The 27093-nt window shown below is 38.1% G+C and overlaps 1 protein-coding gene across 1 annotated transcript in view; it reads left to right on the top strand.

Annotated features, from left to right (window-relative positions):
* The window catches only part of CRYBB1 (crystallin beta B1), a 651488-nt gene that overhangs the window by 568239 nt on the left and 56156 nt on the right, over positions 1-27093 (top strand). The window lies entirely within an intron of this gene.

The following is a 27093-nucleotide window of genomic DNA, read 5'->3' on the forward strand; positions in this document are numbered from 1 at the left end:
CCTGACTACATGCATCTGTACAAATGCACATATAGCACTTGTGTGTATATGTGTAATTTTGTGCCAGTCCTTGATGATGGTTTGGTGCCTATGACAGTATGTATACCCCACCAGGAGGATGTATTCCACATTGGAGGTGTATGTATAGTTGCTCTAGGTGGAGGGGCACTCTGGGAGATGGTGGCTCCAAACATGACTGTATGACCGTTACTTTGCCACAGAGGATGACACTGTAGGGATGTGACAGTGTTAATCTGTGTTGTGTAATTTCAACTGCAATACACCTTCACCTCATGTGGGGGTAGTCTCTGGCCAGACCCAGGTGTTCCTACATCCACTGATGATGGCTTACTGGGCATTTGTATGCTGCCATGGATAAGTCTCACAATGCATGCCAGGGTCATTCAACTGACCCACGTTCAGGGTACAGACCTAACTCCTAATACAGTTGATGAGGTCCATATAGGCAGAATGGGCTTCCTGCTCACATGTGGTGGCTGGTAAGTAGCTGTGAATTGAATAGGTTTGTGCTCACAATGGTGAACTGCCCATTCAGTATCCCCTGTACATCTTACTGCCTGTACAGGGTAGAGGTGTGTATGTGTGTAATATATATGGAAACCCCATGTCCCATGGCATTACCGGCTACACTTTGCCTTCTGCATGTATGACAGGATGAACAATATACTCCTCCAAGAACCAGTAAGCCTCAGCAGTTGAGTAAAATTCCTTTATTATACAAGTAATGAAGAACCACAGCTCACCAACTAAGAATTATGCACAAAAGAAAGAGACCAAGTCTCACGATCCACTCCAAGGGTATTTATTAGCACTTTTGTCATATAAATAGAGACGTCTTCAGATAATCACACAGTTTACAGTAATGTACCATTGCAAATAAAGTGCCTATTTATAGAGGAGCACAGGGGGCTGCGAGCAAAAATATTCCTGCAGTGCGGCAGTCTTCTGTGTCGGTCTTCTTCTGGGTGATTTTCCTGATCTGTCACCTGAGATTCTGTATCTTCATATCTTCTTTCCTCATGGCTTAGAATGCAGTATAACAACAGTTCTTGGGAATATTTTATGGATGGCAGTGAATATCAGGATGGTCACAGAGTGAAAGAGCCATTTCAGGCTGGCCGATTAGTGACTCCAGATTAAGGGACCAAATATATGAACATTTTTTGGACATAAGATAGTAAATTAACCAATGCGTTGTATAAGCATGTTTCTAGATTCAGTACACATGATTTTAATTTTTTTTGTGTTAGATTCTATAAAGAAAGATTTGCAAGGAAAAGTTACAGATGATCATTTGAACGTAAAAGAAACTCAGTAGCAAATTAAGAGCCACATTACATCCAGTTTAAATGATAGTTGCTCCTTAGCATCTATTTTAAAGTTAAAGTATGTTCTATAAGATTATATTTATATTTTAGAGTTCAGCATTTTTATTGTTAGGTCCTTTTAAAACTTTAATTGTTGTGGATATGTCACATGACCATATAATGAGCATAAAGAATGGGCATGAGAGGTTGTTAATTGTTCTGATGAAGTTCATATTGTTACTGAATGAAAGCAGTCAACACTTGTATAATAAAAGAAAAAGACCAAGTCTGCTTGGGATATAGTTCTCAGAGGTGCAGGTTAAATCTAGTGGGTTATGGCTGACGCAGTTTGCAGATGATTGCAAGCTGAGTGCTGGCATCAATTCCCCTAGTGATGTGAATATCTTCCAAGAGGGTCTCACACAACATATGACTGGTGCCAGAACCATGACCTCAAAATGAATGCCAAAACATGCATCATCCTCCCTTTTGGGAAGAGTGATGTCCCAACAAATTATCACATTGATAATAAGGCACTAAGCATGCAATCAGTCATGAGAGACTTGAGCACCCAGGTTGATAGCAGACTAACTTTTGACCACCATATTGCCTCCGTTGTATGGACAGCTTTCTACATGGCCCACCTCATCTATAAGGGCATCTCATCCAGGGACAAGGTAGCCATAACATCCCTGTATTCTTATTCTTTTTTCTGGTGTTCATAAGTATTTGTTTTAAAAGAGTGAGGAGCATACTAACATATGTTTTATTGTGTCTCATTGCTTTTTCTTCCAGTTGTGTAGTTTCTTTCAGGACTCTGATTTACTAGGTACTCATTGCATCTGCTTTTACAAATTTGTTACTGATTCAGTGTTGTTTTCCATCCTTTTGTTCTGTACAGGATCAACAAAAGCACTTGATGGACACTTGCAATTTTCCCATGTCTTTGAATAATCTTAAACCTGTAATATAAATGTCTACTCTAGCATGAATGGCTGTATCCTCTTCCCACTGTCCTGTTTTTACAAAATCAGTTATATGAAAGACAGAGGAAAATGTACAAAGCTCTGAAACAAAATCAAAATATGTGCAAAGACCAGTATGACAACTTTTGGGGGTGTGTAGACATTAATTCAGGGTGACCGCTTAGAGACCCTAGAGCTATTTTTCTTGTTCTTTTTCCATTGAATATTATTGAAAAGTTTTGTTTTTTAATGTCTTTTTATTTATTTTAAACAGAATAAAGTCTGTTGATGGAAAAGGGTGGTAAAGTAATATTACTGTTTTACTGCCTAAATAGTTGCAGTTTGATGAGGAGCTACCATAACTGCACTCATACAACTGTTTTGAAAAGCTGAACAACTAATTCATACAAAAAATAGCCATTAAAAATAAAATACTGGGCTATTGACCCAAGGGGCCTTTGAATCCTAGGCACTCTGTCTGCAGACTATTACACACCTAACCAATGACCCAGCTATGACCAAAGCTGAAAATCAAACCTTGTGCCTTGTGTTTGTAAGGTAAACCCCTTAACCCCTATGCCATCCCAGTTTCTATTATCATCTAATACACAAAACATTAATACACATAACTAATATATCTTGATTTAAACATGCAACATCCTTCATCTCCAGATTTCTTGAACTCACTAGGAATATATAAATCTGAATTTCTGCATTTCTCATGAAACCCATGTTGCCTTACTCGGGGCATTCATGGCCACTTCATTGTATTCCAATAGATCAAATATACAATTTAAGCATCTACTAAGAACGAGAAGGATACATGATGACATCAGTGGGAGTCACAAGTTTATAGGTTCATAAGTGCTTAGATAGATACTAGGCCTGCAGTCAAGGAGACCACTGAAGAGCCTAGCCCTTTATTGCCCCTAAGGACTATATGGTTAAGTGGCTTACTCAAGATCACACAGGAGGAAAATGAAGGCTAAGGGAATCAAACCCTGTACAAACAATGGGTTCCACTCCCAGTTTCATGCTGTGCATTGTGTGTTATCTGCAGCAGTCAACCACAGCCTCTAGAATACATGCCAAGTCAGTGCAGGTTACTGTGCCTCTGTGCCCAGTTTGCTGCTCATTTACTGCTGTTCTCATGGACTGTGCTTTGCAGGATATGTGTTTTTCATTAGGTTAACACTTCTTAGCTCCATATTTAAAAAGGGCAAAGTCAATTCCAGATTTTTGTAATTTAGAGTGCGCCCGAGACAGCATAAAGTAACATATGTATATCGATTATGCAGGCTTCAACAGACAAGTGCAGAAAATTTCTGGCTCCTGTAGTAGCTTGACATTTCCTGTTTTGTTTGTTTTTTAATGGTTAACCAGGTAAACCAACTTAACACATGTGCATCTTCTTAAGAGTGAACATGTCTATAAGTTTGGTGTTCTTGGAGCCTCGGAGTTCAAGTGTGATGATTTGCTGGGGGTTTTATTTTTTCTTTTTTTTTCTTTTTAAGGGTGATCCAAGTATGCCAGGTAGTTAAATGGCTTGCTGGGAGTCATACAGTAGGCGAATGATGTCATAGGAAATCAAGCCCATGATTACAAGATAAAGATTTTTAACAGCAGACAGCATTAATCACTGTCAGTGGTTCAGAGGTTTACTATTAAAATGTCGAACGGCACTACATTGACTGCACTATAGTCGAACATGGAAGTTCGAAAATAGTAATGTCGACGTCAAAAAAACAATCTAGGAATGGTTTTAACATGGGTCGAGGTAGGTGTTCAGTATTATTCAGAACTACAAACATCTCCCCTACCTCAACCCATGTTAAAACACAGTCCTAGATTGTTTTTTTGTCGTCGACACTACTATTTTCGAACTTCCGTGTTCGACTATAGTACAGTCGATGTAGTGCCGTTCGACATTTCAATAGTAAACCGGTTCAGAAGGTTTGACATCCATCACTGATGCTTTAAGATCTTTCATAGTTTTCAACTAAACATATTCCTAATGCTTTAAATTCAGATAAAGAAAATATATAGAACCTGATTGATCAACATCAACTAAGCCTTTCAATTTTTGTTTATTCAGTAATAAACCAAACACATCCTAAACATTCTTCAGCTTCTAAAATGACTTGTCTGGTCCAGTTTTTGATATTTTGTTATTAAGATCAAATCATCAGCATATGCCAGAGAAATCAGCAAAGTTACCCCGATTTGTAATTTCCATCCTGCTTTATCTGATTGATTTTGACAGTTATCAACAACTACATTTAGAAACACTGTAAACATGGTGTCCTTCATGTGGCACCCCTCTTTTATGCCTCTTTTAACTTTTAATATTTAGTAGTCAAACACTGACTAATGGACAAATCCATATTTATTCTTAAATAATTTCATGAATCCAGATATATTTTGACTAATAACAAATGCCTGTAAGATCTTTCAAAACTGTCTATGGCTAAGATTACCAAATGTTTTTCCACATCACATAAGACTATTTTTACCTCATTTATATTAATTTTCTCATTATCCAATCTACTTTTGTTTGAATCAGGACTAATAACTACTTTAGTTGCAATTTTACACTCCAAACATATTCCCATTCATTAAATTCTTTTTTGCTGCATTGAATTTCACTTGTATAGTTTTCATCAAAAAAATAAAGGTCTCCAAATGATTTAAATGGGTTTTCATACCTTCCTTTTTTCCAAATAAACCTAATAATACACTGGAAGCCATTTCTTTATAAATTGCTAAACTTAACCACTCTTTCAGGACTTTCAGAAAACATCTTTTTTTTTAATTATTTTACCGTTCTTTTAATTAAATGCATAATGTTTGTCATCTATTACAATTGATTAGCTTACATTTACCATCATTCATAGTTTTTAACCATACCATAGCAATACTTCTTGTTATCTGATTTTTATGATATTTTTGGAACCAGCTATTCAGCTTGCTCCATACCATCATTCTTTGATGCATTTTTCTACAAAATCTTCTACTGCTGCCATTATCTGTTCTTGCATGTATACTTGATTTCAGTCAAACCCCTCTATAACTTCTATTCTACCATCTTTAGTATAAACTTTCCTCCCTAAACATGGTGACATTTTCTCTTCTTTTTAGAAAGTAACTTTGTTCCCATGGTAACTGTTAACGTTATGTGTGTTCTCATAAATTTCACTTTCCATTTTTTTAAACACTGTAAACTACTTTGTCCTAATAAAGTGATATAATTATTTATTAATATCCAGTAATCATGGTTTTGTTTAAGATTGCTAGTCTTTTCTCACGGCAGTCTGTTTTACGTTTATTTTAAGCACCAAACTTCCATATAGCTCAAGATTCTTAAAAACCCTTGTAATCATGCCATAACTGTAGCATAGCTTCTCGAATTTCAGAACACTTACTACATTTGCCAGTTAAGAATGTTAAACTTTTCCTGCTTTATAACTTCCTCATTTTCTTCAAAAGTTCCCTGCATGTCAAATTTGTCAGTGAAGCCAGTCATATTCATTCAGAGTCATGATTATTACTTCTTACCTGCATAGAATTTCTGTACTTACATAGCAGTAACTGTCCAAAATGCATTACATCTTTCAGATACTGAGGCATCTTTCTCACAGTTTTCTTCCCATTACTATTGCAGAATGTTCCAGACTTTCAATCACTTTTATTCTATTTAGAACACTTGCTGGAACAATACAACTCTGATTAGTTTACTTTGTTTAGTAATATCTGTTACTACCTGTATGCCCTACAGTCATATCTGTTTCTTTTTACTAACAGCATTCCAGAGCACTCATCCTTACCAAATAAATAGACAGGTAGATCGATAGATAGATAGATAGATAGATAGATAGATAGATAGATAGATAGATAGATAGATAGATACAGATATCACATTACTCCATAAATTCTGGAATTGTTCTTTTTGAAACAGAGACTATCTAACAAAAATATAAGCTCTGCATAAACTTGGTGGTACCACTTTAAGAATACCTAGCTCAGATAAATCACATTTTATGCTGTTAACAAGTTTATTTCAAGAGCACTGAGCTGAACCTTTTCCTTTTTGATGTTACCACAATTGTGTAAGTACAATACCATGTATCTTTTTATGTTGTTTGACCATCTAACTAACATGCAGTGTCTGTCTTTCTGTCTCGTACTATACTGGACCAGCAAAAGCTCCATTTATTACAAGACATATCTGGCAATTCTAAGTTTGTTAGAGCATTCAAACCTCAGAAGGACTTAGATCACATTTTTTCTATGTAACTCTATAACTAGCAATACATAGAGCAGATAAAATTCCATGCACTAAAAATTATGATTGTATGTCCCCAGTCAAAACAAAGTTGTTATATTTTCTTGAAATAGATATCCAGATTTAATACTTGAACTTCGCTTCTCTCTGTTTTCATGGTAAATCTCTTGACCTCAGTGTCTGGAACATAACAACAGCTTGGTTATGATGAGAGATCTAGTCATAATCTTCTATGTGTATTTGATGTGCACGTTGTTTTTAATAGGGACATGGGTGGCTGCGGCATTGCCACCTCACAGCAAGAGGTTCTCTGGTTCGATCCTCGGCTGGGGTGCCTTCTGTGCGGAGTCTGCATGTCCCCCTGTGGTCGCGTGGGTTTCCTCCGGGTGCTCCGGATTCCTCCCATGTCCCAAAGACATGCAATAGGTGAAATGGACACTCTAAATTGGCCCTAGGTGTGAGTGCATGCATGTGTGTGCCTTCTGTAGAAGGTTGGGTACCAGGCTAGCAACTCAACACTGTAAAACTCCACTGCCAATCATGAGCGGACAGGTGATCGGCTGTGGCGACCCCTAACTGGGAAAAGCCGAAAGAAGAAGAAGTTGTTTTTAATGGGGACCCCCTTTATTGATTTAAACATTTTGCAATTTGACTGGAAATGCTGTAGCTGTCCTCTATTCAGCTGTTAGTGCAGCTGGGGTTTTGTAGCTTATAGATTGGTTTAGGAATATAGAATCATTTGTGGTTTTTAACTCATTTCTTGATATTGTTAGTGAGTATACCGAAATCATTCTGAATGCATATGACAGTTCTAACTTTTCCTTCTTTATAACATTATTCCTTCTTTATAACATTATTCCTATATATTTGCCAGCTACATTCTACTTTTGGTAATAACAGACTACTCTGGCAGGTTTGACGTCCAACAAACAGCCAGTTAGTTGATAATTACATGCAGAGTTCAGGAGGGAAGGTCGTGTGAACAATTAAGACCTTACAGATTCTTTGGTTATGAAGAAATGCGTTTTTTAATTTCTCCTGTACAAGAAATGGGTTTTGCAATAACATCACATCATCTGTTCTTCATTCAAATAGTTGACGTTGGCATTATGTACCACATGACATCTGGTAAGGATGAATATAAAGTAGTCACTATACCTTAAATCCTCCTCCCTGTCAATATCAGGAAAGCTGTCCTTGTAAGTACTAAAATATACCACTAGTTTTATAGCTGTTTAGAATGTTCTTGAACCAGTTTCAGCAGCAATGTATATATATATATATATATATATATATATATATATATATATATATATATATATATATATATATATATATATATATATATATATATATATATATAAATATACACATACACACACACACACACAAACACACGTGTGCTTCCACATATACACTGCCTGCCTTTAGACGAGTAGGCTGGCATCTGAATAAGCAAAAGTAATATTAATCTAATTTAAGCAGACAGAACAGTGAGTCATTGTCAATAATTGTTGATTACAGCCTTTAATGTGAGTCATAAAGAACTGCTCAAGAGCACAGCTGAACGACTTCTGAGAATTATTGTTAACAAGTGTTGTGAACACAAGCCAAGGCAATACAGACAGTAATACATTCAACAGATTATATATTGAGTCATTCTCTCTCTCTCTCTCTCTCTATATATATATATATATATATTTATATATATATATATTTTTTTTTTTAATCTTGTACCTTGATACACTCATACATCTCTTAGAGTGCACTCTGTTCGACTTTGTTCTCTATGGTATTTAGACAAATTACATCCTGAATACTCATGCCTACTTCGCAAGCTTCCACTACTTTTACAAGGCATTGTTTCTGCATACACAAACAGGCTGAGGGAAGATCCATTACAGCTTCTATAACCGTGCTTACTGGTTCTGAAGAAATAGACTATGGTGTAAAAGACCACAACTTATCTAGTTTGAAAATGGCAAAAGGCTAAAAATGATTTTTCATGAGAGAAATGCCCATAACCTTCTTTATTTCTATAACAATGTCACAGGTTTCTATAGTACAGAGTAAACAGAAGTCCTTTCAAGCATTTTTACATTCATTTTAAATAGAATGTAGTCCTTTACCTTTTTGTTGAATTAATACCGTTGCCAATTTATGCCAGAGCTTCACTTTTTCTAGCCCAGTGCTATGGAAGTTCGACCCCCAACAACATTACCAAATTCTCACTATCTGCATTCATTTAAAGTATTGCTGAAACTCAATTTCTGTTTATGGATTGTTTCCTATCTGAATTTCCATCCCTTAGCTTCCCAAATATGTTTTTTTTCCAGTGCACACTACCAGTTGTGTATGCTTGAGCGAGTGCATTCAGCCGAGGAATGTATTTTGTTGTATCTGGCCGGGCTCTTCTCCAATCAGAATTTGGCAAAATAGATTGGAAGAACCCATATTCATGCTGAAAAAATAAAAACAGTTGTGATGCAAGCCCAGCAGCTCTTTTTTGCCACTCTCACAATACAGTTTATGTTCATTGCTGTGACTTGAATATTCCTGTCTTCACAAGCCTTGGAAGTATAAAAAGTGTCCACATGGCCTCAGATTACAAATCAAATTCCATGTCAAAAGTTCACTGGCCTTGCATTTATTGTCTTAGGAGGTGCACAATGCAAACAGCTGCCATATCTGTTATCATTTCAGACTTGCAACTTTACAGGGCCATAGCAAGAATTTTCTGACTAGTCTTGTTACCAAAATTATTACTGTTGTCGACAGCTGCCTAACATGGGGACAGCTGAGAAGGTCCACCATACAGCTGAAACATAGATCAGAGCATCTCCATAAAGGCAGACACTCAAAAATCAGGTCATAGCCTAGCTCTCCAAAACATAAGTCCAGTCCTAAACTGTTTTTAATCTCTGCAGATGTTAAACTCATCTTCAGCTAGCAAAGGTTTAAAAGCATATTATTCCTCTACTTTGGAGGAAGATAAAGAGAATGATGGACCTCACCCTATAGCTCTAACACTATGGATGCATTCAGGGTCCTGTGTGCAAAGCCAAACCCTAAAGGAATACAGTCTGATGTGAGCACAAGACTCAATGCAGACCTCTAGGCCTCTCTCCCATATGTGGGACTGTCTCATGGCAGACCAGCATACATCAGGTTTGTGTTGCCTAGCAGATGAAGTTTCAGTCACATGCTTTCCTACTCTGTATTAGAGCTCACCCATGCATAACTGAACTTGTGGGAATCCATCTCACTGAGGCACCTATGGGGATTCAGACAGCGAGTGGTCATTATCTCAAAGATGAATAAGGATAATGAAACCATTCATCTCTCCATCACCAATGACCTCCCCTCTAATGAGACTCACAAGATCACAACCAACAGCATGGGCTTAACAAAACCCTCCACTCCATCAGCCCAGAAACATCCTATGGACTATCTGGAGAAGAATTCTGAGCAGCACAGCATTAGACCTCTGTGTAGCCAGTTTTCAAAGATGCTGCCTGAGCAGGCTGGAGGAATCCTGACTCTGCCCAAATTGACTTAAAAAAAAGAAGATACGCTTTATGCCTCCGGTGCATTTTACAAAGTATATTTGTGGTGAATGCTGCATCATCTCTTTAGTCTAGTACAAGTCCCAGAGATGAAAACAGTTTTCCACATACCTGACTTATAACAAATCCAAGGCTTTGAGCAGGTGTAGCAAGACAATGCATTCTACTGCCATCCTGGAATTTAGAGTCCTCAATTATTCATCTCACCTGTCTTAAGTTTAAGACCTATTTTGCTTAATGAGGCTCTGAAAAAGCTTGAGGGCCTTTCTGAGTCCAAAGTCAAAGTGGGCCTTCTAGAACATATTTATGTTTTCATTTACCAAAGCAGCCCAGATTAACTGTGTGGATGTTTTGTCTATGCCGTAGGCTGTGGCATGTGTATGCATAGGATGGTATAGGTGGCATTATATTCTTGTAAGTAGAAACTGAGAAACAAGATCTACGATGTCCATGTAAATGCAGCATCCTCTTGGCCAATCTACCCAGGACCACATCACTTACATTCTGAAGAGTATGGAAGCACTCAACTCTGTAAAAGGCCTTGTGACACCTGCCCCCCCCCCACCACCACCACCACCACCATTGACCTCTTTTTCTTCTTTCAAGTCTAGCAAATCTCAAAAGAGAAAGAGAACTTTTTGCCACACAAAGAAGGCACTGAATCATCACACAGATGTGACATTCTTTATCCACCTAAATCACGTAACAGGATGAACCTGCTGGCAGCCCTACTCCAGTCTAGGACTACTATGGGATGAAGTAGTACTCTGAGTTTGTTCCAGCTTGGAAGACAATCAAAAATGTCCAGCAGTTTCTAAATGTGGTCATTTTCAGTCATATCCTGAAGCTCACTGGTCCACTCCCCAAAAACTTCATTCCATTTCAATCACAGCCAGTATTTTGTTGTTCAAGTGAGCTGTAGAGATTTTCCATTTTCCTCAGTCTTGAAAAATGTGTGGGAGTTCCTCTTTCTGATGTAAAATGGGTTAAACAGTTTCTATCCCATTGAGGAGCTCAGCTATATCAAACTCCTCACCTAGTACATTCAGTTATCCCACATGGATTTATGACATTGCTTCTTAGAGTACCAATATGGTGTTGCTAGGCACAATGGACATCACTTGGCACATCAGCATTTGGGGTCCTCATACGACATTCCTCCAGATCTCTTAGAGGTAAATATCACTTATGTTACCAGTTTATTTGGTGGTATTTTGCTCCTTAGTTTAAATATTAATATAGGGTTGAGCTACATTGTTCTGAGAGGGACAAGTATCCAAGTTTAGTTCTAAAGAAAGGCCATTTATCATTTCTATAATCAAGAAGACAGCTTAAAACATCAACAGAAGTGCAACATGGTGGCTCAGTGGCCTAGTTATATGTCTCACACTTCTAGATCTCAGTCCTGTCTTCTAAATAGTGCTTCTGTGGAGTCTGCATTCTTATTTTTTCAAGTGTGTATAAACATAGTTTTATTAATTATAGAAAATTGACAAAATGTGCTTGCACAAACTAATATGGCAGAAGAAATAAACATGAACAGCACATTATGGGCACAGACTGATTCATTTCAGTCTCTATAATAAAAAAATGACAACCCGTTGGCTATAAACTATTAAAAAGACTATTGCAAGCTCCGGAAAGCAAGTAACAAAATTAGAGCACTAGTTCAGTGCTGTTTTTAGAACATTTAGAGACATGTTCAGCTGTTTATTAATGAATCTCATGCATTAACCATATGTCACCCGCCTCCAGCACTACGGATGTATCATGGGACACTGGCGTTATCCAGTAAACTACTCTGATTATGGAAAGAATAGACCCTCAAGTCTCCCAGATCATCAGAACAAAGGGCCTAAGGTTGCCATCCAGGGCCCTCTCCTAAGTCCCATTTGGGTGGTATAGAGCCATTGGAATACTTTGGGCATCCAAGCTAGCCAGTCACACTCCTCCCTGCCTAATCTATGGGACAGAGACTTCCATCACTTCTAAGTCAATCAGGACAGTTTGGACAATACACATAGTGTTCATGTTAGAAATGTAGGGGGGGTGTCCCTTAACCCCACCAAAAACTTCAAATCTGGTTAATTTCACCACAGTTGTTGATCACAGCTCTTAAAGTCTTTTTATAAGAATTTTTTTTTTAATTTAACATATTTACAATATAGACATAGAAAGGAAGAAGTTGGGAGGATGGCCTAATGGTTAAGGTGTTTGCCTTACAAACACAAGGTGCAGGGTTTGAGTCTCAGAAGGAATAATTGGCTAAGCTTACAATGGCTCGCAAGGGCAGTTAGCCTAGTACTAACCTATGAACCTATGAACCATTCTATGAACATCACATATTGTTATACAATGATAGCAATACATTGAATCATCAAGGTAATCTTATGATGTAGAAATAACAAACGGTGCAGAGGATGAATGGCTGACCATCCCAAACAACATGTAACTGCAAACCAAAAAGGGGGGAACTGACACACAGCTGGATGTTCACGAAAATAATATATTTACTCACAGGTTAGCACTTTCATGATCGAAATGATCGCTTCTTCAGCATCAGTTAAAATGCAGGACATTACTCCAGTTGGCTATGTTCTAATTATAGCCATCATGTCATTCGTACATTTTAAAATAATAATAAAATTCGCCTATCAAAATCTTTACTTAATAAAGCAATAACCAATCAATAGTGGTAGAATGCATCATGCTATTCAGATCCATAGTATTGCAGAAGTACATGTCATGCACCAATCAAAACACTTGAATGCAAATGTAAAAGGAAGCCAAAACCCTGAAAGAATGCATCATATTGGCTACACAGGCAGCTTATCTCAGTACACATATATAACTTCAGCAAATTTACATAAATTATTGAAGGTATTGCTCCAATTAGCTACATACTGCACATGAATGTCCTACTGGCTATACATAAGATGATGAAAACAGGAATAGCCTATCAAAACCCAACAGGAAAATTTTGACAAATCAAAGTGGATCCTGTATGATTTTCCTCCAATCCACAGTATATGAGTATATTCTACATACTATGAATGCAAATTAATGAAAAAAAACAAAAGGAAATATAAAAATAAACAGAAAAATAAAGACAATATATATATTGCATAGAAGAATATAGCCACTCAAATAATAACACAAGCAATCACATTTTATGTTTAAATATAAATGAAGTCCAGTAAAACAAGACATATATGGGCAATAACTATACAGCTAATTATTGGCTATGCAGGCAGCCTACCTCAGTACACTATACAATTTCAGCAAATCAACATGAATTTTTGAAGGTATTGCTATGCACTGCACATGAATGTCCTACTGGCTATACATAAGATGATAAGAACAAGAATGGCCATTCAGAACCCATTAGGAAAAATTTTTGACAAATCAAAGTGGATCCTATATGATGTTGCTCCAATCTACAGTATATGGGCATGTTCTACATACTATAAATTCAAGTCAATGAAAAAACAAAGACAAAAAATAAAAAAATATATAATTTATATTACATAAAACAATATAGCCACTCAAATAATAACACATACGATCATATTTTACGTTTAAATACAAAGTCCAGTAAAACAAGACATATATATGCAACAATTATGTGGCTATGGTTCATCTAGGCAAACTATGTGGCTTCAAAACAGGTTTTAATGTCATTAAGTCATTAGGTAACTTTATAACTATATAAAACATACTTACCTCTTCCAAATATATATTTAATTTTTCACACTCCATAAACATGAGTATCCATTCAGCTTTTATATTTTACTACATCTCCAACAAACTGAAGAAGACATTTTACTAAACTTATAGATTTTATAGGGAGTTACAAACATTCTATACATATATTTCCACATAAAAACCTTCTAGTATAAACTTGAAGAAGTTTGACTAACTGATTTAAGTAACAAAGTTTTATTCTTACCATCTATTGAGTCACTCAATCCACTAATTACTTATTATGGTTTGGTAGATGACCACTACAACATACCACACCCTTACTTATAAATCGAAGAAAAAGACTTATTTTCTACTGTTAAACAAATATTCAGGTATAATTACCACAGTCCTGATATAATCTTTTTCCCTACATAACTCTAAAATAAATAAGTTGGCTCGGTATCTCAGTCTTGATCTGATCTTTTCTTTGGTGGCTGGAAATATAAGGTGTGGAAGTCTGGACTGGGATCAGACAATACAAAGTTGAGTAACTAACTTCTTGTCTGGAAATCAAGATACATATATGTATATATGTATATATGCATGTATGCCAATGCACACATATAGCACTTGAAAAACTGGAAACATTATGTTTGTGTTCTACATTATCCAAAGTCGTGAGGAAAACATTCAAATTATTTCATAACAGACATATTTAAAACATCATGGCAATAGTCTATGTGGCATATTTCTTTTCACTTATGTTACTGTCAAGTCTAATACTGCGGTGGTGGTGCTGCGGTAGCGTTGTCGCCTCACAGTTAGACGTTGCCCGTTCGATTCTCAGTTAGAGTGTCTTTTGTGTGGCGATATGCGTGAATGGGCATTCCTTCATTGAAGGTTGTGCATTAGGTCCGGCGAGCCAGCACGTAAAACTCTACTGCCAATCATTAGCGGACCAGAGTTCCGCTGTGGCGACCCCTAACCGGGAAAAGCCAAAAGAATAGTAGTACTGTCAAGTTTAATCCTAGTAGTCGACTCAAAATTATCAGAATGTTCACTGTCTGGCTTGAGAATAGAAAAGAGACTAGCTAAGGTATGTTTCACATATAGTTATAGTTACAGGTATAGCTATAGTTATAGCTGTAGTGAAACCTTTCACATCATGTATGTATATGCTCTAGTTTAACTGGATGGAATGAACCAAAGTATTTGAACAAAGTGGCATGAGAGATGAAAATAAATGTATTCAGACAAGATAGCAGGAAATTTGGAACATAGAGAATAAAACTAATATAATTTTAGTAAGTGATGATTTAATGGGCTATTTTAAGCCAAAATTTTGCATACTTGTGAAGACTGAGTTAAAGAGGCAGTAGTTCAGGCAAGCTAATATGTGTAACATTGTTGAAAAGTACTAAAACTCAGAACAACAAAAATTACAAAGGATTACAGCACATTTAATAAAATATTTTATATACACACACACACACACATATATATATATATATATATATATATATATATATATATGGTTTACTATTAAAATATCAAAGTTAAAAAAAAAACTGTACTTAATAGTGAACTATTTCGCCGAAAGTACACATTACCTAAAGGCCCTAATGTTGAAAATCAGCTGTTAATGCTGAAAATGTTGAACACGACATTTTATGGCACTTAACAGCAATTCCACCCTTTCCGTAACTCCCTAACTAGTACACCTAACATCCCATTTATGCAGGGGGGCAAGCTCCCCCTGCACCCTCTTGTGGGGGGCTGTGCCCCCCCACACACCCCCTAACTATATATTCCAACTCTGAGATCGCACTACTGTGAAGAAAGGGATGTATTTCCCTTACTGCACTGTACCGGGATCCCTGTACAGAATCGACTGTTCATATTTGCAAATGCACAGTACATTCACATGTGTAACGTTTGATTATGTAGCTTGCACACATTTGAACTATTCGAACATCTGTAGTTCGAATAGTTCATAGGCGTACAATGCTACATCGACATTGTAATAGTAAACCATATATATATATATATATATATATATATATATATGTATATATATATATATGTATATATATATATATATATATATATATATATATATATATATACACATATATATATACATATATATATATATATATATACACATATATATACATATATATATATATATATATATATATATACATATATATACATATATATATATATATATATATATAGGTCTACTTTAGTTGAACGAATTTACAGTTCACCGAACGTTACTTAAACAAACTCAATCACCCAAAAGCGCAGAATTACGAAAGTTCAGTTTAGTGAACTACACATCACCAAAATAAAAAGCAAGCAACATAAAGTAAAACACACACATTCTCCAACATTTTTGCAGGGGGTCAAGCCCCCCCTGCAGCCCCCAACATCCCATGCAAATTATATATACCAACTCTGAGATCGCACAACAGTGACAGCATGGGTAGATTTTCCTATACATACTGTAGTGCAATCTCCATTTGAAACCAAAGAGCAGAGTTAAAATAACATACCACAAGTTAAGGATTGCTGACACTAACAATACATTCATCATACCTCAAAACTACTACAGAGTTCGGAAAGTCACATAAACACTCTACACATCTACCTCTCACACTATCAACAACAGAGTGCCTCTGTCAATGAAACGTAGTTTGCTAAACTGAACTTTCATAATTCTGTGCCTTCTGGTGAGTGAGTTCATTTAAGTAACGTTCGGTGAACTGTAAATTCATTCAACTAAAGTAGACCTATATTTATATGTTTACTATCAAAATGTCGAAGTTTAAAAAAAAATGTATTTAACTTCAAAATGCAAGGTCAAATTCCTGCATATTAAGTAGGTGGAAATGTCAAATCTGATGAACGAAATCAGCAGATTCGACATTTTCATCGAGTATCAAACGTGAAGTCCTTATATGAGTAAAGGTAAGTGTGTAACTCCTATACCGCAATTCAAATTTTTGTAGGGGGGGCAAGCCCACCACACTTCCCCACACCCCCTGCAGACTATATATTCCAACTCTGAGATTGCACTACAATGAGGAAATGGATACATTTCCCAATCCACACTGTACCATGATGTCTAGGCATAACACAGTTGCATTCACTGATATGTACTCTTGCTCTCATAATGTTCAGCAACATGGAAATCAGCCAACTGCCATATTGCATGTCCATGTTTGATGAACCTATACACACACACACACACACACACACACACACACACACACACACACACACACACATATTTGATCCCTACTGTTGATCTGACCATCAGTCTGTCTATCATAGCCCACTTCATCCCAATGAATGCAATCAGAATCACAAAAAATACAGATGTACATCTGTATAGACATACATGCAGTTTCACAGAGTACAGGAATTCATATTGTACAGACATATTCAAAGCATGCAAGCTAACATTGCACATTGTGCATTTTAATATATAGAGAAAAAAGTCATTGCCATGGCAATGACAACAATCTGAGATGAATGCAACGTAAAACGAAAAAAAAACCTTGAAAGTTACAATATTTAGAAGTATATTCAACTGGATGTATAAGAGAATTTAAGTACCTTTATCTGCTCTTTTTTTTCAAAAAAATACAGTATTTAAATTGATTTTAACTGTGTGGAAGGAATATTAGCTGAACTGAAAGTTAGTCAGTGTTTGCTGAATTTTGTTATTTGCTAGTAATTACAGGTGTGGGGGTAGTCACATTCTTTGATTTCCTGTCCTTGCCTATTTAAGTGATACAGTGTGAAATATTTTCTGCTTAAAAACCTCAGCTTTGGCCGGCTAAGAACTTGCTATATTCAACTGGACGTATAAGAGAATTTAAGTACCTTTATCTGCTCTTTTTTTCAATAAAATACAGTATTTAAATTGATTTTAACTGTGTGGAAGGAATATTAACTGAACTGGAAGTTTTCACTCTGCTCTTCAGTTAGTCCCACCGACCCTCCCTGTTTTTGTTTTGGTGTTAATCTTAGTGGCCTTGCAACTGCCCGCCCCTCTTGTAAATTTGTGTTTGGATACTCCTTCTGGGCCCATCTCATTTGCTCACTCAACTGAGTGCAGTGAGATCATATTCTGATTTCAGGCACTCCTACTGTGTACAAAGAGAGCATCTGGGAAACAGAAAAAAAAATTTAAGCTTGTTTCCTGCCTTTTCTGTTAAGTGGTATAGACTATTTGTAGGCTTCTGAGCCCCCAAGCCCTTCTGTGTTGGAGGGAAGCCTTCTAGCTTAGTTTTTTTTTTCTTATAACTAGCCAGTTTTCTAGTTTCAGCACTCAAATCTGTTTCTTTGATCTCAGCACTTGTTCAGAAAAAAAAAAAAAAATTTCATCTGCTTTTACTGTACTTGTGTTTCTACCTACTTTTTTACTTTTGCATCATCTTAAAAGTACTCAATTGTATTTATTACTGCTTGGTGTAACTCATTCTAAGCCTTTTGGTTTAAACACTTGGGCTTCGGACCAGTTGTTTTGCACTGAGAGGGTTTGTGGTCTGCACTGTAGTGGCAGAACAGGTAGCTTACATCCTTCTAGTTTGGAAACTGCTGACTGAGGGCTCAGTGTCTGTTATTCTAAAAGTGTATTAATTCTGGTTTAAGCACTTGGGCTTTCAGGCCAGTTATTTTACATTAAGAGGGTTCGTGGTCTGCACTCTTGTGGGAGGAGAGGCTGGACTCTGCCCTTCTGAGCTGGGAATTTCTGGTTGAAGGCTTATAGTGCATGCATATCTGAACTGCTTCTTACTGAAGTTGGTGCGCCTTGTTTGCTGTGTCATAGACTGGATTCGGGCCTGCTGGATCTAGCTTTGTTTGTGTAACTTGAGCACTAATCCAGGCATTCTCTAAAGTATCAATTGTATTTATTACTGCTTGGTAGTAACTTGATTAAAGTGTAGCTATCATTCTAAGTCTTTTGGATTAAGCACTTGGGCTTCAGACCAGTTGTTTTACATTAGGAAGGTTTGTGGCATGCACTGTGGTGGCAGGACAGGTAGCTTTCATCCTTCTAAGTTGGGAACTGCTGATTGAGAGCCCAGTGTCTGTTATTCTTAAAGTGTATTAGTTCTGGTTTAAGCACTTGGGCTTCAGGCCAGTTATTTTACATTAAGAAGGTTTGTGGTCTGCACTCTTGTGGGAAAAGAGGCTGGACTCTGCCCTTCTGAGCTGGGAATTTCTGGCTAAAGGTTTATAGTGCCTGAATATTTGAACTGTATCTTACTGAAATTGGTACACTTTGTTTGCTGTAGCATAGACTAGATCCAGGCCTGCTGAATCTAGCTTTGTTTATATGCTTGTTGTTTGTTTGCTTGTTATTTCCCTGGAACGCTAATTCCACCTAATACACAGCTTCTGAGTGCTTCTGTGGATCACTAGTGATATCTGCATTGCTTACTGTACTTATTTCTTTGTTTCACTTGAAAGAAAGTTACTGTTTGTCATTTTTGCATTTAAGTTACCTGTAACACATTGCACTTAAGTTACCTGGCACTTGCTCACTAAAGCAATTATATAAGTCAGCACTAAAAATTAAAAGCACTACACCCTCACTCCCCACTGGCCCTGGTTTTCAATTATTAAGGAATTCCCAATATTATTCTAGCATGTCCAAAAGTCAGTTGTCAATCTCCTCTCCGGTCCAGCTGGTGAATCTGGGAATCTTGAGGCAATGTTACAACTGCCTCATGTACACAGACAACCCTCTCCTCCTCCCAACAAATTCCAACACATGTGAGAGATGCAACCATATAGCCAAACTGGAGGCTAAGCTCTCTCAACTCAGTACTGGCATAACCAGTCAGGAGGAGAAGGAAACCACACTCACTACAATTCCAGTCTCACATAGACCTACCACGACAGCAAACCAAACACATAATCACACAAAAACATACTCGGAAGCTCTAAATAAAGATCTGACAAAGCAGCAGAGACCTCCAAAGCAGACAACCAAGCAGCCGCTACCCCAAAACAAAACACGTGCAACACATATCTCATAAAGCGAGTGTGCCAAACAGTCACAGCCCTTAAGACTAAACAACACACCTGATACACTTGTAATAGGTGACTCTATCGTCAGGCACACTGACGTCCCGCTCACCAGGCTGAACAAGAAGAGGGTCACGGTGAGCAGCCTATCGGGTGCTAGGATCTGCCACATAACACAAGCACTCAGGTCACTCCAAGGCAAGTACAAATATGACTCAGTCATTGTCCATGCTGGTGTGAATGACCTGAGATGTACCTCCCTGGACTACATGAAAAGAGACATAAAGGAGCTCTCTGAGCATGTAGCCCAGGCTGGTATGACCCTGACATTGAGTAGCATCTTACCCTCACCAAGAATGATGCCACAATATGAAGACAAGATGATCAATTTCAACAATTGGCTTAAGTACTGGTGTCATTCAAAGGGGATCCAATGCCTGTCAGCTTGGGATGATATGCTCGACAAGCCACGATGCTTCGCTAGGGACGGCTTGCACCTGTTACCCCTGGGCTTTCGGATATTGGCAAAGGCTCTTGCTACCCCCATAGTGCCTTTTTTAGGCAAGGCTCAAAAGACAAACCCACCTCCAAAGGTATCACAAGGAATAAGAAACTAAGAGTAATGCTACTCAGCGCCAGAAGTCTAAACCTCAAGATGCACACACTCGAAACTCTCCTTAGCATGGAGAACATCGATATCTGTGCAGTAACAGAAACCTGGCTCATGGCTCCTGAGAGCACCCCAGCACTACCAGGTTATACCTCATACCATGCTTTTCGGCCCCAAAACTTGGACAGAACCACAAAAGGAGGGGGAGTATCGATATTCATCAAAGATACCCACACCTCCAGGTTGGTGGCAAAGCACGAAGCATCAGAGACTATCCATATGCAACTAACAGTGGGTAAAACTGCCTTCCAGTTTATAGCCTGCTACAGACCACCCTACCAAACCCAGGAACCCCACTCGGCCTTCCTGAAAACACTGAAAAATATGAAGGTCTCTCCAAACACCATTATATTGGGCAACTTCAACTACCCAAACATAGACTGGGAGCATTACTCTAGCTCCAACACCCTAGCCCAAAGGTTCCTAGAATTTATAAACTCAAATGCTATGGAACAACTTGTTACCACTCCCACAAGAGGGGAAAACATACTGGACCTGATCATCACCAACATGGGGACTCTATGCTCCAGACCAGAAGTGTATCCCTCACTGGTAAGATCAGACCATAAACTAATCTCACTGGATATTCACATCCCGACCCCACCCCCTGCCCAGAAAACCACAGTGAAAAACTTATCTAAAGCAAATTTCACACTCCTCAAAACTGAGGTGGAATCCTTCAAAGCCCCGGGCCTGTGGAAAATACGGCCCAGACCGCAGAATCCTTTATAAACGCATTCTATGAAAACCTTCAGGAATGCATGGATCATGTGATCCCAAATAAAACCAAGACCCAATCCTCCAAAGGCAGACGTCCTGTCTGGTGGACCCCAGCCATAAACAAACTATACAATAGAAGGAGGATGCTACTAAATGATAGAGCAGAATCCCAAACACTAAACGCATCTCTGATCAGTCTCAGCAAAAAACTACGGGCACACATAAAATTGTCTAAGGCCAGCTTAGAGAGAAAAATTGCACAGGACAATAAGGATAATCACAAGGCTTTCTTTAGTTATGTTAGGAACCTGGGTGGTAATTCCCAGATATGCTCAGAATTAGTCCAAAATGACAAAAAATACACCGAACCCACAGACATTGCCAACATCCTAGCTGACAGGTTCAGCGCAAACTTCTCCCCTCCCCACCAAAAGGGCAAATATCTATCCCAGCAGAGTGCTGCCCCCCTGACATCTCAGATGCTCAGGTAAGAGCCACCCTCTCCAAAGCAAAAAACACAGCATCAATGGGACCAGATGGTGTCCCGGGCTGCATCCTACATGAACTCCAAGAAGAGCTAAACCCAAACATAAAACTACTGTTCATTCTCAGCCTTACTACAGGATATGTGCACAAAGAGTGGCGTACAGCAACAGTGGTCCCTCTCCATAAAGGTGGTGCCTCAACGGATCCTGGAAACTATCGCCCCATAAGCCTGACTAGCTTGGTCTGCAAAGCTATGGAAAGGATCATCATGGACCTCATAAATAAAGATATTGGGGACCTACAAACACTGGATCCTACCCAGTTCAGCTTTGTTAAGTGCAGATCCTGCCTCTTAAACCTGGTTGATTTCTCTGAAACAGTCACCAAGGCAATTGACGAGGGGAAGGTGGTCCACACAGCCTACCTGGACCTCGCAAAAGCCTTTGATACAATACCCCACTCGGGCATTATAGATAAACTCACCAGCTTAAATATAAACCCCTATGTCACTAGATGGATTACAAACTGGCTTAAGGACAGAACCCACATGGTTAGAATTGCTGGAGCCATGTCAGACTCCAAACCAGTTACAAGTGGTGTCCCACAAGGCTCAGTCCTGGGACCTCTCTTGTTCGGTATATATTTCTCGGAGTTACAGGCCAACACGGAAGGACTGTGGCTGACCAAGTTCGCAGATGACTGCAAACTGGGCGCCATAATCAACTCTCCAGCCGACACAAGCATCCTCCAAAAGGGCCTCATAGAAACAGACAACTGGTGCCAGAGCCATGGCCTCAAGCTAAATGCCAAAAGTGTATAGTCATCCCCTTTGGCAAAAACAAAGTGCCCACAAATTACCACATAGGTGGTAATCCATTAAGTACAGAAGAAGTAATTAGAGATCTGGGGACCCAAGTTGATAGCAATCTCTCATTTGACAACCACGTGGCCAAAGTGGTTAGAAAAACATTTTATATCGCCCACCTAATCATGAAGGGATTCACATCTAGATCAGGGGAGATCATCGTGCCTCTTTACTCATCCCTCATCAGGCCCATAATTGAGTACAATGCCCCTTTTGGGATGTACCTTACCAGACACCTGCAGCAACTGGAAAGACCCCAAAAGTACCTCACCAAGAGGATCAAAGGGCTCAAACAGATATCATATGCTACCCGGTTAAAGAAACTCTAGCTCTACTCAGTGGCATACCGCCTGTTCAGAGGCGATCTGTGCCTGACGTATAAAGCCATGTCCAACCCGGAATTAATGGACATGCTGCACCTCAGAAAATCCAAATCCCATCGAGCTACACACTCGAGAGACTTGAACCTCAGCACTGAAATAAATAGGACATGCTGGAGGGACAGATTCATAACCCAGAGACTCCCTTCACTCTGGAATAAAATCCCAGTCCAGGTTAGGCAGAGTCCCTCACTGACTCTCTTCAAGAGGAATCTTGATGAGTGGATGGGAGATCATAGGTTTACCCCGGGTATCACTTCTGTGTCACTGTTAGACAGAGGCACAGAAAACTAACCTCGAAAAAGGGCATAGCTAAATAAATTTAAAATGGGTGGCGAAAGCCAAACACATTCTGGCTAGGCTTATAAATGCCCTAGGGCAGATAGCCTAGTATGAACCTATGAACCTATTAATAATGAAGAACTGTATTGTTAGATGAGAATTAGAAGAGAGTAGGTACTTATAAGGACCCACGAATTATGATTAGTAGTGCAGAACTGCAAATGTGGGAGTTGCAACATTCTGAAGAGAAAAGCAAGAGTGTTACACTGTGGATATGATTTGGAAGAATGTTCCAAAACGCAGAATCAGAGAAGGCTTATTTGATGGCTGAAAAGAATAGTGTTAGTCTAAGAGGGATGGACCCTTAATATGTAGATCTAAGGGGATAGAAAAAGAAACAATTTGATTACTACAGGAGGACACAAGTTTGCATGTAAAACTTTACAAACTATCAAACAATAGTAAGAACTGGAAAGTGGTTACTAAAACTAATAGCATACCATATTCTGATAATGGTAGTGAAATGAGTGAAACTGAAGTGAAGAGCTCCGAGCCAAAAGTTCACCATTTTATTTAAATTAGTGAAATAATGATTAACCTTCTTAATGTTGCCTGCAAATTAAATGACTTAACTACCTAAGGCTTGAGAAACTAACTCAAGACATAATGCATTTTAACAAGAAAACATTGAAGAGTGATGCATTCCTCAGATTTTCTAAGCTAAAAGCATTACTCCCTGCATAACGTTAGCATTGCCAAAACATCCTTATAGAGTACTGGCTAAACATAATTAGAAAATGTTTAAAAAAGTGGAAAAAAAAACAATTTGTGACCATGAAGCAAAAATAAAGCAAATGGAATTTCAAAATGACAGAATGACTTTTTAATAAAGTAATTTTACAAAAATTACAGAAATCACTCATCAAAATTAGACTAAATGTAAAACAGATACAATGCTTCAGTTTCTGAATATTAAGAGTGCTAGAAAAAAGTGAAGATAAAAGGTGCAATATCTTTAAAACTGGTTCCTTTATCTGTGTGAAGCAAACTGAAACAAGTACATATAAAAAGAGCACATAATTTTATTGCTCCAATCACCCCCTGTGTAACAATACCCCATAATAGAAAGATTCTTATATTTCTGAAAAACAAGAAATGAAAAAAAAAGCATAAAGCAGCTTGGGTAGCTATCAATATAATAATATTTCGGTGGATAATGACTAATTGGTGAGAAAGTAAAGGAGGCAACTTTAACAAATTATTCCTGTGATATGGAATCAACAGATTAAATGTTCCCCTCAATATCTGTTTGCATTTGGGTTGCAACAAAATCTGATAGTACATGATTTCATATATACTGGCTTGGCTTTGAAAACACTACAAAGGTAAGGGCTTTTGCTGCTTGATACATAAATGGACCATGGAAGACAGCAATTACCCCATTCTTAACAGAAAATGCCATCACTTTAACAATAAAGTATGTTGATATGACTAATGAGGGTGAGAAACTTATGCAGCAATAAACCATGCCAGATATACACAAGCCAAGTTTATATCTAATGGATATTTGAACTTAATGACTCCAGAAATGTAGGTTTTGGGTGCTATTATTTATACTTATGATGCCTCATACATACTTCTCAACTGTCCCCAATGTTGCAGAATGTCCCTACATTTTGCCTTGTATCTCATAATTGTTTTCATTTTCTGGTAAATCATTGAAGTTTAGTCAGTTAATGTCAGTCATTAGAGTTTATTTTTTTTATTGTTCTGATAAATCACATGCATGCAAGACCTTCTCGAGTGAATTAAAATAGTTACAAATGTTCCTGATCTTGGCTTTTGCTCACCCACTATTGTTGGGTTTGTCCAGAATTCTAAAAGTGATTGAGAGGTATGGTTGTAGTTGAAGGACCACATTGGTGTACTAGTAGGTTTAACTATTCTGTCTCATTCAATGGAATTGTTTGGACTTTTTCACAGGGAATGCATGACTACATCAACTTTAACTGCAAATATAAAGGATTTAAGAATGAAAGCAAACTGTAATTGTTTCAGCTAAGATAAATATCTTTTTGCATGCCCGTCTTGAACCAGTGAAATAAGCATGAGGCTTCCTTGTTTAAATGCATTGAGTTATATTCATTTAAATTTGCGTTCAGTGTTGATTACCAATCTTGTCCATTGCTTTTAAGTCAGTTCATCTCAAAATATGTTAAATTTTGTTTGCATGCCTTATTTATGATAGTTCACTGGCATGCATTTTGCAATGTGAGTTGAGGCTGAATGAACTGCATCATAAAAAGCTTGTTCTAAGATTAATTGCTGGTTAAAGATTATTTTATTTATTTATTTATTTTATTTAACAGTTGTTAAACAGGAAAGTCTGACTTGGAACAAAACCAATTTTCAGCAGGGGCTTGGGGAGAAAAGCTCCAGATGCATGTCTTTGTAGTGTGGAAGGAAACCGAAGCAACTGAAGGAAACCCACACAAATGCAGTGAGGACATGCAGACTTCACAGAGAAGGCACTCCAGCTGAGAATCAAACCAAAGAACCTCTTGCTTTGAGGCGACAATGCTACCGCTGTACCACTGTGCAGTCCTAAACTGACAATTTTGACAACCTTGGCCCTGTGACATAGACATCTAAAGTCCTGAATATGACCCAGATGACCCAAGTTTAATTAGTGGCCTGAGTGGTGAAAGAAAATGGAATAAGTAGCTGAAGCCAACTTGTTTATCAGAGGACAGTGAGGTGGCTTGACCACTACACTGCTGGTCGCTTCAGGAGTATAGGTGAACATAAGTAGCTGCTATTTCACAGGAGTAGCTATGTGCTTTATGTAAGCCAGGTAGGTATTTATGTGCAAGCCATCTGCATGCACAGGAATGCCTTAGGCAGCATCACTACTATATGTGCCAGCTAGGTCTATATTAGATAATCGAACTTTCAAAAGTTCGACTGTCATATGGTCAACACCATATGATTGAACTTTTAAAAGTTCGAACATCTAATAAAAAAAAAAAAAGACTACACATTTTAAGCAGGGGGAGGCAAGCCCCCCTGCACCACCACACCCCCTGCTCTTTAAATATACCAACTCTGAGATAGCACGATAGTGCAGAAAAGGGAAATCTTCCTATTCCACGCTGTCTAGAGATCTCTGTTAAAATGTTTGAACTTTCAAAAATTCGATCATATGGTGTCGACCATGTGACACTCGAACTTTTGAAAGTTCGATTATCTAAAATAGACCCGTGCCAGCCACCATGGGGAGGAGGAAGTTAGGTGAAGAGGGAGAAGACCTCACATGAATGATAGCCTGCCAGAGCCTTGTTCCTCAAGAGGAGAAAAAAATGGGTTGATGGGAACTTGTCACACTCAAAGGAGGAATGGGTTATAGAGCTCTCACCATGGCTACAGAATATAAAGGCAACCTCATGTCCTCAAAGTGGATCATATAGGTTGATATGCTTTTCATGGCTTTAGGTGAGGAAATGGGGAGGTGTAAAAAATAGACTGTTATGATAGTGGGAAGGGACTAGAGATTTTGGTAGATTCAGGTGCAGTGCAGGGATAAAACCTTTAGGTCTCCACAGCCACGAAATGGAGGAACACATCTTAGCATGTTCTGAAAATCTATAACTCTGTGATATACTAGGATGAAGTCCTGACTGTAAACCAGGTGACTAGGACTTCAATTAGCAGACCCATTTAGCAGACCCACACTGTAGATACCAAATGAGGTCAGAGAGGAATGAAAACCAGAGCCCACTCACCTCTCTTATGGAAGAGTGAGGGTATGAGCACA

The sequence above is a fragment of the Protopterus annectens genome, chromosome 4.part0, assembly GCF_019279795.1.
Source record: "Protopterus annectens isolate FY-2018-M chromosome 4.part0, PAN1.0, whole genome shotgun sequence".
NCBI classification, from domain to species: Eukaryota; Metazoa; Chordata; order Ceratodontiformes; family Protopteridae; genus Protopterus; species Protopterus annectens.